Raw genomic sequence first — 12,772 nt, forward strand, 5'->3', positions numbered from 1 at the left:
TGGGGGTCACACAGGCGCGTGCCAGTGTGAAACGCTAAGCCGACAGGTAAGATCTGTGCATTTGAGCCAGTGTAAGGGCACCTCAGTTAAGCACCCGGGAAAGGCTTGGGCCCCACCCAGGTGGGTGACGTGGCCCCGCACTAGGGATCTGGCACCAAAGGACTCGCGGCATATAATGGCCCCGATGGTGGGCCGAGTGCCCCAATGGTGGGCCCAGTGCCCCGATGTTGGGCCGAGTGCTCCGATGGTGGGCCGAGTGTCCTGATGAGTGGCCGAGTGCCCCGATGGGGGGCCGAGTGTCCCGATGGGGGGCCGAGTGTCCCGATGGGTGGCTGAGTGCCCCGATGGTGGGCCGAGTGCCCCGATGGTGGGCCGAGTGTCCCGATGGGTGGCCGAGTGCCCCGATGGTGGGCCGAGTGTCCCGATGGGTGGCCGAGTGCCCCGATGGTGGGCCGAGTGTCCCGATGGGGGGCCGAGTGCCCCGATGGGGGGCCGAGTGCCCCGATGGGGGGCCGAGTGTCCCGATGGGGGGCCGAGTGCCCCGATGGGGGGCCGAGTGTCCTGATGGTGGGGCGAGTGCCCGAGAAGTTGTCATCGTTTTTCCAGTGCTGCTCTGACTACAAATCTGGTGGTTCTCCACAGTCAGTTGCTGGCGTTTTCCCTTCTATCAGACGGTAGCCTTCAAATGTAATTAAAAAAAATCTTTTTAATATTAGGTCTACAAATGAATTCAAGTGTAATTTTATCTAAAAAAGAAAAAGTCTGGGCGGATGTGGTGGCTCACGAGGCCTGTAATCCCAGCACTTTGGGAGGCCGAGGCGGGCGGATCACCTGAGGTCAGGAGATCGAGACCATCCTGGCCAACATGGTGAAACCCCGTGTCTGCAAAAATATAAAGAATTAGCCGAGCGTGGTGGTGCGCTTCTGTAGTCCCAGCTACGCGGGAGGCTGAGGCAGGAGAGTCGCTTGAACCCAAGAGGCAGAGGTTGCAGTGAGCCAATGTCATGCCACTGCACTCCAGCCTGAGGACAGAGCAAGACTGTCTCAAAAAAAAAAAAGAAACGGTCCCCTGAGCCTTCACCTGGCCCTGCCCTCAGGGCACTGCCCACCCAGGGCCACCGCCGAGGCAGTGGCATCTGTGCTGCTCTAGGCTTTCATTGGTCTGAGCAGCTTCGGGTACCCATCGGGGCTTCCTGTGTCCTCAGTGCCATGCATACAGCAAGTGCTCAACCAGTGCCTGATCTCACGATGATGGTTATGCGATTTGAAAGACCCTAGTCCCTATGCAGCCTTCCGAAGCCCCCTGCCTGGTGGGGCTGGCTACGCGCAGCAGAGCGTTGACACAAAGCTGGGCTGGGCAGAGTCCCTGTGACGCTGAGCTCACCAGGAAGGTCGAACGGGAGCTTCCCAGGGCACCTTCAAGACTTGCTTAGAAGACAGATCACACTGCTTGTTAGAAACGCAGCTAGCTGCTTGTCAGGCTGTTAAGTCCTAACTGCTAGAATTTCTGTTTGAGAAGGATGGGCATGCGTCTATCTGCTGGAATTTCTGTTTGAGAAGGATGGGTATGTGTCTATCTGTCTGCTGGAATTTCTGTTAGAGGATGAGCATGCGTCTATCTGTCTGCTGGAATTTCTGTTTGAGAAGGATGGGTATGTGTACAGCTGTCTTTTCTCAATGTTCTTAGCAAGTGCTGTGAGCGCCTCTCAGGCACGGGAGCCCTTCCAGGGGCTGCAGGAGCTGGACCCTGGGGAGCCTCCTGGCTGGCGAAGGGGCTGGGTAGAGGCTTGAGGTGGAAAAGGCTGGGGCTGGGGAAGGGCCCGTGTCGACAGGAGAGCTCTCAGGTGTGAGCAGAAGAGAAGCGGCTTCTCTCTGGGTGCGTCTGAGGAGGATGTTGAGAATCATGTTTCCTGAGCTTATTTAGAAATTAAAAACACAACAAAATACCAGGAACACACTTGTGAGGATGGGACCAGGACGAGTGTCGGGAGGGCACGGAGCTCTTGGAGGTGCTGGGGTGTGGACGGTGGTTCACACCCTTCTGGCAGTTTCTTAAGGGGTTAAACATGGCGTCTCTCACCGCTGCTTCTGGAGAAATGAACGCAGGTGTCCAGCAAAGCCTTGTACAAGATTCACAGTAGCTTTATTTTACCCCACAGCAGAACGCTCCGCGACAACAGGAGCCAGCTGCTTCCACTTGTGGGAGATGCTGGGCAGCGCAGTGATGGGAGTGAGGAAAGGCCCTGGGATGCCTTCGCGGATGGGATGGGAGAGGCCGGCCAAGGGCGTGAGGAAACTTGGGTGATGGAGAGTTATCTTGACTGTGATGTTTTCACAGGTGTGTAAAGTGTCGGAACTTTCCACATTGCACACGATAAATATATGCAGGTTACCATACATCAATCAACTCTATCTCAATAACGCTGCAAAAATAAATGAGTGAAAAATAAAAAAGCTGCGTTCCTGTGTGGAGACAGGAACATGGAAGGCGCCAAATGGAAGAAGCAGAGGTTCGGGTGGGGAAGAGGGGAGGGTGGGGCAGTGGGGAGGGGGAAGGAAGGTGCAGGGAAGGGGAAGGAGGGTTCAAGGAGCAGGGAGGGGCTTACAGGGAGGAGGGATGGGTGAAAAGGAGGGAGGGGAGCGGGGGTGCGGGAAGAAGGTGCAGGGAGGAGGGGAAAAGGCATAGCAAGGGGAGGGGGGAAGGGAGGGGGGGGCAAGGGGGGTGCAGGGAGGTGGCAGGTTTGATGGTGCCGGGGGCTGGGGGTGGGGGGCACTGCTTCTGACCCCGGTCCAGGTCCAGCACTGTCTGCTGATGCTGGAAGTAAGGTGGGAGGTCCGAGGTGGGAGGAGGGAGGAGGTCTGGTCCTGGTGGAGGGACCTTTCCATCTCTAGGCTGCAGGGGCGGTGGGGAAGGATGGGGGGGACGTACAATATTGTTTCCCCAACAAGCATCCTAGGAGCTGGAGCTTGCTGGGCTGCCAGACTCCCCCGAATGTGGCCCAGTTCTCCTGCAAGGCCTTCCACTCTGTGCTGCTCTTCCCCTGTGTCCTCTGAAATGCCACCAGCTCCAGGAAGCCCTCCCCCTCCGTCCTGAGCACTCATCCCCTCACCAGCAGCCCTCTGGGTCACTTCAGACTTCACTTCTTGGCCACACTGGAGCCCTGGTGGTCCCTGGGCCGCCTCAGAAGCTTATGAGAAACGCCATGTGATGACTGAGGGGTCCCGTGTCTCCCCGCACAGCGCCTTGCACGGGCACATGGGGCCAGCAGGCCCCACCCATCCTACCCGCTCCCTGTTCCTCCAGGAAGAGTCCGGCGCAGGCCCTCCTCCGGACGCAGATGGCCCTTTCCCTTGTGAGCCTCAGTTTTCTCATCTCTGAAATGAGGACAGTGGCAGCACCACTCAGCGCGCGGGTGGCCCAGGGTTGACCTCAGAGCACTCGCCCCCACCTGGCCGCAGAGACGGGAACACAGAACACGCGGCCGCCCTGCGGGGTGGGGGACACGTGGCGGGCCAGGGGAGGGGTGGGGCCAGGGAGGGGTGGGGCCAGGGGAGGGGTGGGGCCAGGGGAGGGGTGGGGCCAGAGGGCTGGGGGCAGGGCTGAGGCAGCAGGTGGCAGCGCGAGTTCACCGAGTTTGCCACTGTGCCTCCTGGGAGCCGAGGAGGAGCCAGGGGCGGGGGGCCCGGGGAGGAGAGCAGGCTCAAGCCCGTGGGTAAGACCCGGGGTGGGGCTCCTGGGCCTGGGATGCTGGGTGCACGGTGCGGAGCAGGTGGAGAGGAACGGGACGTGAGCGGGGGCGGCCGGGGGGCCGGGGAGGCTGGGGAGGCAGGATGCGGGCGCCGGGTGGAGGGTGCCGGGGACTGGAGGCCCCGCGCGCCCCGCGTCCTTCGTGGAGGACACCTCTGCCTCCTCCCACGCTGCCTGTGTCCGTCCACACCTCCCCAAGCAGACGCCTGGCCCGTACCCCGGGGTTTAGAGCCCAGGGCAGTTGCAGTCACCTGAGCTGACTCACGGGAAGGCTGCCGATGTGCCAGGCTCTGCGGGGAGGGGTCACAAACCTGCCACAGTCCCTGCACGTCGGGTCGCTGCCAGCGGAACTCCTGAGAGGGCACCAGACGTTGGAACCCAAGAGGCATTCGGCACCACAACCCCCAGGTAGAAGGAAAAAGGGGCCCAGGAGGACGCAGGCCTGAGAACCCCGTGAAGGCTCATCTCCAGGGAGTAAAAGACTTGGGGACCTCCCGCCTTCCCGGACCTCAGGGCGTCCAGGGTCCTGCAGTCGCCTGGGGTGGTGACACCGGGAACGGTGTGCAGGCAGGGCAGGGCAGGCGGAGCCAGCACCGACCGCATCTCCAGGGGGTCTTGCTTCTCAGAGAGGAGACTTCCCAGAAAGCAAAACAGGCGGGGACACCCTAGAATCAGCAGCAGCTCCCAGGAGGAGGGACTGCAGGGACAGACTCGGGGATTCCTGGTAGCCAGGTGGGCGGGAAACTGGCTCAGCCTCCACCACAGCAGGTTAAAGCACAGCCACCAGTGCCTGAGAAGGACCTCTGCTCTTCCTAAAGCCAAGGAGGCTCCCTGGGGGTGAGGCGGGGCCGGACCCCACCCCAGCCACACAGGGCTTTGGCTTGCCATCTTGACTCTTCCAGCAATGACTTGAAGTTTCTCAGCTCAGTTTAAAAAAACAAAACAAAACAAAAAACAAAAAAACTTGGCCTATTGTGGTGGCTCACACCTGTAATCCCAGCACTTTGGGAGGCTGAGGCGGGAGGATTGCTTGAGTCTGGCAGTTTGAGACCAGTCTGGGCAACAAGGCAAGATCCTGTCTATATAAAAAATACAGAAGTTTTCCTGCATGCCGGTAGTCCCAGCTACTCGGGAGGCTGAGGTGAGAGGATCACCTGAGCCCAGGAGTTCAAGGTTGCAGTGAGCTGTGATCATGCCTCTGTACTCCAGCCTAGGGGTGGACCCTGTCCAGGACCTAGGGTCTTGAGAGCAAGACCCTGTCTCCAAACAAACAAACAAACACCACCCCAAACAAACTCAACTAGGAATTTTACTGGGATTGCATTGAATCTACAAATTGATATGGGGAGAGCTGACATTTTACGTTATTGAATTTTCTAATCCAGGAATATGGCATAGCCATTTATGTGTTTAATTTCACTGTGTAGTTTGCAGGTGGAGGTCTTTCATGTCTCCAACTGGATTTATTCCTAAATATTTGGATGCTGATATGGTCTGGCTGTGTCCCCACCCAAATCTCATCTTGAATTGTAGCTCCCAAAATCAGCACGTCAACGTTGTGAGAGGGACCTGGTGTGGGAGGTACCTGAGTCATGGGGGTGGGTTTTTCCCGTGCTGTTCTCGTGATAGTGAATAAGTCTCATGAGATCTGATGGTTTTATAAAGGGCAGTCTCCCTGCACACGCTCTCTTGCCTGCCGCCATGTAAGACGTGACTTTGCTTCTCCTCCACCTTCCGCCATGATTGTGAGGCCTCTTCAGCCACGTGGAACTGTGAGTCCATTAAACCTCTTTTTCTTCATAAATTACCCATCTTGGCTATTTCTTCACAGCAGTATGAAAATGGACTAATACAGATACTGTTGTAAATGGTATAATTTTAAAGTTTGTGTTCTGTTTGTGCTAGTCTACAAACACTTGATGGATTTTTTTTGGGGTATGTTGACCTTGTCCCCAGTGACCTTGTAACTCCACTGATTAATTCTAACAGATTGTTTGTCTATTCTTGAGGCGTTCCTCTGTATGCAGCTGTGTCATCCATGAACAACCACGTTTTATTTTTTCCCCTTCCACCCCTTACATCTTTTATTTCTTCTTGCTTTCTGCACAGGCTGAGGCTTCCAGGCCAACGCTGAGAAGAGTGTGGTCCGGGGCCCTTGTCTCCTTTCCGTCTCCAGAGGAAGTCTTCCCGTGCCTCAGTAAACTTTCTGATCTTCATGCAAGTCCTGTGCCTGGCTGGGTGGGCTTTCCTAAGGCAAGTCCCTGTGTACTGTCCTGACATTTGTTGTACTCTGGGCATGGAGGGGCTCAGCCAAAGCCTCCTTTAGCCCAGCCCCCAGTTGCTCCCCTCCCTTTGGGATTGAGAGAGGGAAGCAGGCCCCGGCGGTGGGTGTGGTTTGGTGGGGACCCCCTGTCTCCTGTGCCTCCTGGGGTCTCTGTGTGTTTTGTCAGCAGTCTTTCCTCCTAGATGTGCTCACGTGGTCAAGGCGGGCTCCTGGTTTTTTTGTTTGTTTGTTTGTTTCTGAGACGGAGTCTTGCTCCGTCGCCCAGGCTGGACTGCAGTGGTGCTATCTCAGCTCACTGCAAGCTCCGCCTCCCAGTTTCACGCCATTCTCCTGCCTCAGCCTCCCGAGTAGCTGGGACTACAGGTGCCTGCCACCGTGCCCGGCTAATTTTTTGTATTTTTAGTAGAGACGGGGTTTCACCGTGTTAGCCAGGATGGTCTTGATCTCCTGACCTCGTGATCTGCCTGCCTCGGCCTCCCAAAATGCTGGGATTACAGGCGTGAGCCACCGCGCCCAGCCGTTTTTTGTTTTTGAAACAGGATCTCACTCTGTTGTCCAGGCTGGAGTGCAGTGGTGCAATCATAGCTCACTGCAGCCTCGAACTCCTGGGCTCAAGCAATCCTTTGGCCCAGCCTGTAGCTGGGACTCCAGGCATGCACCACCACACGTGGCTTGTTTTTAAAATTATTTTGTAGAGATGGAGTTTCCCTATGTTGCTAGTGTTGGTGTTGAACTCCTGGGCTCAGGAGATCCTCTTGCCTTGGTCTCCCAAAGCGCTGGGATTACCGGCGTGAGCCACCATGCCTGGCCTAGGCGGGCTCGTTTTCACTGGGAGTGTCTGCTTTCTGGTCATTATCGGTGCCTGCTGTTCCTGAATCACTGCTGCCTGGAGACATCTTCCTGTTCTATCTGGAAAACTTCCTGGTCCTACAGCCTGTGAATGGCTGATCAGGGCTCATGAGCCAAGTGGGACTCTGGAACCCAATCCAATTAAACAGTGGTGGAGTTCACTGTGCACAGCGTGTCCCACAAACTCTGTGGCAGCCTCTCCTCTGGCCTCAGCCCACCCTGCACCACACTCCCCAGGCCCATCCGCCTTCCCCTTACTGGGGAAGCATGACCGTGATTTTGGGCTTCTTGCCTCCAGAACTGAGGGAATACACTTCTGTTATTTTATACCACCTCGTTCATGTCCTGTGTCAGTGCAGCCCCGGAACATGAGCCCAGCTGCAGAAAGGGCCACTCGCTAGGGTTAGAGGGAACAATCCCCAGAGCTCACACAAGGCCGGGAATAGGGCCTCTTCCCATCAGTCAGAGGTAAACACCTCCTCATTCGTGGGGCGTTGCATAGAGCACCCAGAAGGACTTTTTGTCACCACCGAGGAATGTGCTGCTTTCCTACCTAACAAAGCAAGGTCCCCAAGGATGAAACTGTTAAGTGACGTGATAACGTCCCACAGCAAAGCTCAAGAATGTTTGGAATACAGAAACATCTAGCACCCAGAAAGGTAACAGTCACAATGTATGGCATTCAATTAAAAAAAAAAAATTACCAGGCCAGCAAAGAAGCAGGAAGATACAACTCATAATGAGCAGAAAATCCAGCCCATTAAGATTGACCTAGAAATGTGATAGGTGGGAGATTTGCTATGCAAAGAAATTCACACAGTCACTATAACTATATTGCGTGCTCAGGAAGCCAGCTGAAAGCCCAAGCAGAGACAAAGAACATAGAAAAAGGCTCTGACAAGGCTGGGTGTGGAGGCTCATACCTGTGATCCCACCACTTAGGAGGCCAAGGCGGGAGGATCGCCTGAGTCCAGGAGTTCAAGACCAGCCTGGGCAACACAGCAAGACCCTGTTAAAAAAAAAAAAAAAAGTCTCCGGCGAAACTGCTGGAGGTAAAAACCACAATGTCTGATGTGAAAATCACAGTGGATGAGGTACGAGATGAACGGTAGAGTGGACGTGGCGGAGGAAAAGAGCAGAGGACCTGAAGACGTAGCAGTAGAAATCATATAAAATATTACACACGGGGGTAAGGGAGGGAAAAAGACTCCAGAGCATCAGTGGGCTGTATGAGGACGATGCCAAACGGGTTAGTATGTCTGTAAGGGAAGCTTCCCAAAGAGGAGAAGCAAAAAAACATTTGAAGAAATAGTGATTAAAGTTTTTCTGAATTTGGTGAAATCTAAGAAGCTCATACATAAGAAACACACAAAACAAAAGAAACATAAGAAACATACAAAAAAACCCGACATCAGCCAGGTGCGGTGGCTCATGCCTGTAATCCCAGCACTTTGGGAGGCCGAGGCAGGAGGATTGTTTGAGCCTGGGTGGCGGAGTGAGACCCTGTTTAAAAAACAAAACAAAAACTCACAGCAAGGCATGTAAAAAATCAAATGGCCTTAAAAAGAAAATCTTTAAGGAACAAAAGGATGACAGAATATTTTTGTCAGAATATTTGCATCGTTGGAAACAACACAGGCTGGAAATGGTGGAACGGCATCCTGAAAGCACTGAAAGAAAACAACAGTCGATGTAAAATTCTTTTTTTCTTTTTTTTTTTTTTAGTGAAGTCTTGCTCTGTTGCCCGGGCTGGAGTGCAATGGTGCGATCTCGGCTCACTGCAACCTCTACTTTCCGGGTTCAAACGATTCTCGTGCCTTGGCCTCCTGAGTAGCTGGGATTACAGGCACATGCCACCACGCTCAGTTAATTTTTGTATTTTTAGTTAAGACAGGGTTTCACCATGTTGGCCAGGCTGATCTTGAACTCCTGACCTCAGGTGATCCACCTGCCTTGGCTTCCCAAAGTGCTGGGATTATAGGCGAGAGCCACCGCGCCCAGTCAATTTAAAATTCTTTACCCAATGAAAACATTTTTTTCTTTAGAAAAGGTGAAATTAGTTTTTCAGAAACACAAAAATTGAGAGTTCATCGCCATCAGACCTGTCCCCGGGAAATGTTAAAGTGATGTCCCGTTGTTACCGGGTGGAATGTCTTGACTGTGGGTTGTCCAGGTTCTTGGTGTGTTGAACAAAGAATTGAACAAAATGCACAAACAAAGCAACAAAAGAACGAAGCAACGAAAGACAAGCAATGAAAGAACGGAGTAGCGAAAGCACAGATTTTTATTTATTTATTTTTAAAATGTTTACTGGAACGCCGTGCATTGCCTTCATTTATTGTATTTCAAATCACTGTACATTTACTTTTGTGAAAACACTGCCTACATTTTCTACTACAAAAAAAAAAAAAACCTAAAAATTGTTTCAGGAACATGGAGAACTAGCCGACTGAAATATTACTGCTGCACTGCAGCCATTTCTGCAATTCCCATTTCTTAAATAACTATCTTGTCTGAAAACACACAATATATGGAGCAATTGTGAAAAACAGACATTTACATAATACTTCTAAAGTCTTACTGAGAATGTCTTTTTGGCCCCGGATAACCAATCATAGGTGCGGCTGCAGTAGCAGGATGTGCGCGTTCCTGTTGGTTCTTACCATTGTGCATATTTGGAACGTTGTTTCGGTTTTGCTGAGTCGAAGGCACATTCCGCAGAGTGGGAGCGGACTCGAGCAAGTGGCTCAAGACACCACCCCCCCCATTGCAATGCTCCCCAGGTTTTTATAAAGCTAAAAGATTTGGTAAAACCCCAGGTGCCCTTTAGAGGCCTCCCATTGGTTACACCCTATGAAGGATTGATCTGTGGCCAATCAGAGTCTGATGTGGAGGCTTCTGTCTTGTCATCACAGGGGTGGGGATGCAGCCTTGTGCTGCCGAGTCTTGCCTGGAGCTGGCGGAGCCTGCTGCTCTTTTGCTTCTGCCTTAACCCTTGGTTACCCCAATTCCCTATTCTCCTGCCTTGACGTCCTCAACACGTTAGGTAAGGTTAAATAAGCTCTGTAAGCAGAAGGAAAGTTGTATGAAACGGACACAACAGTAAAGAAATAGCACCAGAAATGGCAACTATGTAGCCAAATATAGAGATGAACATTCCTGTGAGACAAGGGATTGGAACAGACTTCCCCAAAGAAGAAGTACAGATGGCAAATGAGCACACACAAAGATGCTCAGCGTCATTCGTCATCAAGGAAACACAAATTGGAACCACAGTGGGACACTGCTGTGCACCTCCTGGAAAGGCTGGCACGTACAGGACGGACCATGCCAGTGCAGGGAAGGGTGTGGATTCGCCGGAACCCCCACACCCTGCATGGGGGAATGTAACATGCTACAGACATTTTGGAAATCAGCCTGGCAGTTTCTTGAAAAGTTACACCTCAGTCACCACGTGATCCAGCAGTTCCACCCCAGGTGGCCGTCCATGAGAAGGCCTCTGTCCATGCAAAGAACTTGACGTCAACATTCAGAGCGGCTTTATTCATAATAGCCGTGAATGGGGAGACAAGCCAGATACCCTTCAACAGGTGAATGGATAAAATAAATTGTAATACACCCACATAAGGAAGGTTTTTCAGCCAGAAAAACAGAATGAGCTACCCCAGGGTGCAGCAACGATAACTCTCAAAAGCATTCTGTTTGGTGATAGAGGCCAGACTCAAAATGCTGCACCCTGGGTGGTTTCATTTATATGAAAGTCAAAACTACAGGAATAGCAAATAGAATACAGGAGCCCAGGGCGAGGGTGGAAGAGGGGATTGACTGTAAAGAGGTCCAGGAAGGGAAAGTTTTGGTGTGATGGGATGTTTCACGTAATCATCGTGCTGATGGTTACACAACTGTATACATTTGTCAGAACTCATCAAATTATATTTAAAATTGGTGAATTTTGTTGTATGTAAATTATACCTCGAAGAGTTTTGTCGTCGTCGTCGTTTTCTGAGACGGGGTCTTGCTCTGTCACCCAGGCTGGAGCGCAGATGTGTGATCTCAGCTCACGGCAGCCTCGGCCTCCTGGGCTCAAGTGATCTATCTGCATGCCTCAACCTCCCAAGTAGCTGGGACCACAGACACACGTCACTACACTAGGATATTTTAAACATTTTTTTTTTTTTTTAGTAGAGATGGGGTCTTGCTATGTTTGCCAGGCTGGTCTTGAACTCCTAGGCTCAAGCGATCCCCCTGCCTTGGCCTCCCAAAGTGCTGAGGTTGCAGGTGTGAGCCGCTGTGCCCAGCTCTAGTTTTTATTTCAATAGCTTTGCACAGGTGGTTTTTGGTTCCATGGATGAATTGTGTCGTGGTTGAAGTCTGAGATTTTAGTGCACCCATCACCTGAGTAGTGTATATTGTACCCAATAGGTAGTTTTTTTTTTTTTTTTTTTGAGACAGAGTTTTGCTTTTGTTGCCCAGGCTAGAGTGCAGTGGCACGATCTTGGCTCACCGCAACCTCTGCCTCCCAGGTTCAAGCGATTCTCCCGCCTCAGCCTACTGAGCAGCTGGGATTACAGGCATGGGCCACTATGCCCGGCTAATTTTGTATTTTTAGTAGAGATGGGTTTCTCCATGTTGGTCAGGCTGGTCTTGAACTCCCAACCTCAGGTGATCTGTCTGCCTCGGCCTCCCGAAGTGCTGGGATTACAGGGGTGTGCCACCACACCTGGCCTCCCAATAGGTAGTTTTTTGTCCCTCATCCCCCTCCCTCCCTCCTCCTCTTTGATTCTCCAGTGTTCATTATACCACTCTGTATGCCTTTGTGTACCCACAGCTTAGCTCCCGCTTATAAGTGAGAACATACAGTATTTGGTTTTCTATTCCTGAGTTACATCACTTAGAATAATGGTCTACAGTTCCATTCAAGTTGCTACAAAAGGCATTATTTTATTCTTTTTTATGACTGAGTTGTATTTCATGACATATATATGTATTTCATTGTCTGTCTGTCTATCTCTAAATCTATCTATCTATCTATCTATCTATCTATCTATCTATCTATCTATCTAAATCTATCTCACACTTTCTTTATCTGCTCATCAGCTGATGGGCACTTAGGTTGGTTCCATGTCTTTGCAATTGTGAATTGTGCTGTGATAAACACACATGTGCAGGTGTCTTTTTGATGTAATGACTTCCTTTCCTTTGGGTGGATGCCCAGTAGAGGGATTGCTGGGTCGAATGGCAAATCTACTTTTAGTTCTTTGAGAAATCTCCATACTGTTTTCTATAGAGGTTGTATTAGTTTATATTCCTGCCAGCAGTGTGTAAGCATTCCCTTTCACCACATCCACACCAACATCTATTGTTTTTTGACTTTTTAATGAGGCAGAAATTTAAAAATGAATATGCATTCATTCACTCTAAGAAAAGTCACAGGCAAGACAAGGGTTAAAAAGAAAAGAACAAGTTTTCCTCTGCCTAGCAGGGGAAAGTGCAGCAAAGCTCACTTCAAGGACAGTTATAAGATAACACTGTTTGAGTAGCCAAGGCCAAAGGAATGGGCTCCAGACACCCCCACTCCAGAGCAAGGTTGAGGAATAAAAGAGAGAAAGACAAATTCTTTTACTGTTACTCCTTTCCCAGGCTTCTTCAGCACGATTATGTTTTACAGATGTCTGTATTTAGCCAGTCCTTGTTTTTCTTTTGACACAGCTATGAGGTCACTAGCTATGCAAGGCCACAAGTTATGCTAAGTCAACAGTTACACTATAGATTACGTGACCTGTCACTGTACGATTAACTGCTTTGTTTTACTCTTGCAAGTCTGCTTATAAAAACCCTGCTCAGTCTTTGTTCAATGCTCAGCTTTTCGGATGTGAGTCCACTGAGCCGGT

This window comes from Nomascus leucogenys, chromosome 13, assembly GCF_006542625.1.
Source record: "Nomascus leucogenys isolate Asia chromosome 13, Asia_NLE_v1, whole genome shotgun sequence".
Classification (NCBI taxonomy): domain Eukaryota; kingdom Metazoa; phylum Chordata; class Mammalia; order Primates; family Hylobatidae; genus Nomascus; species Nomascus leucogenys.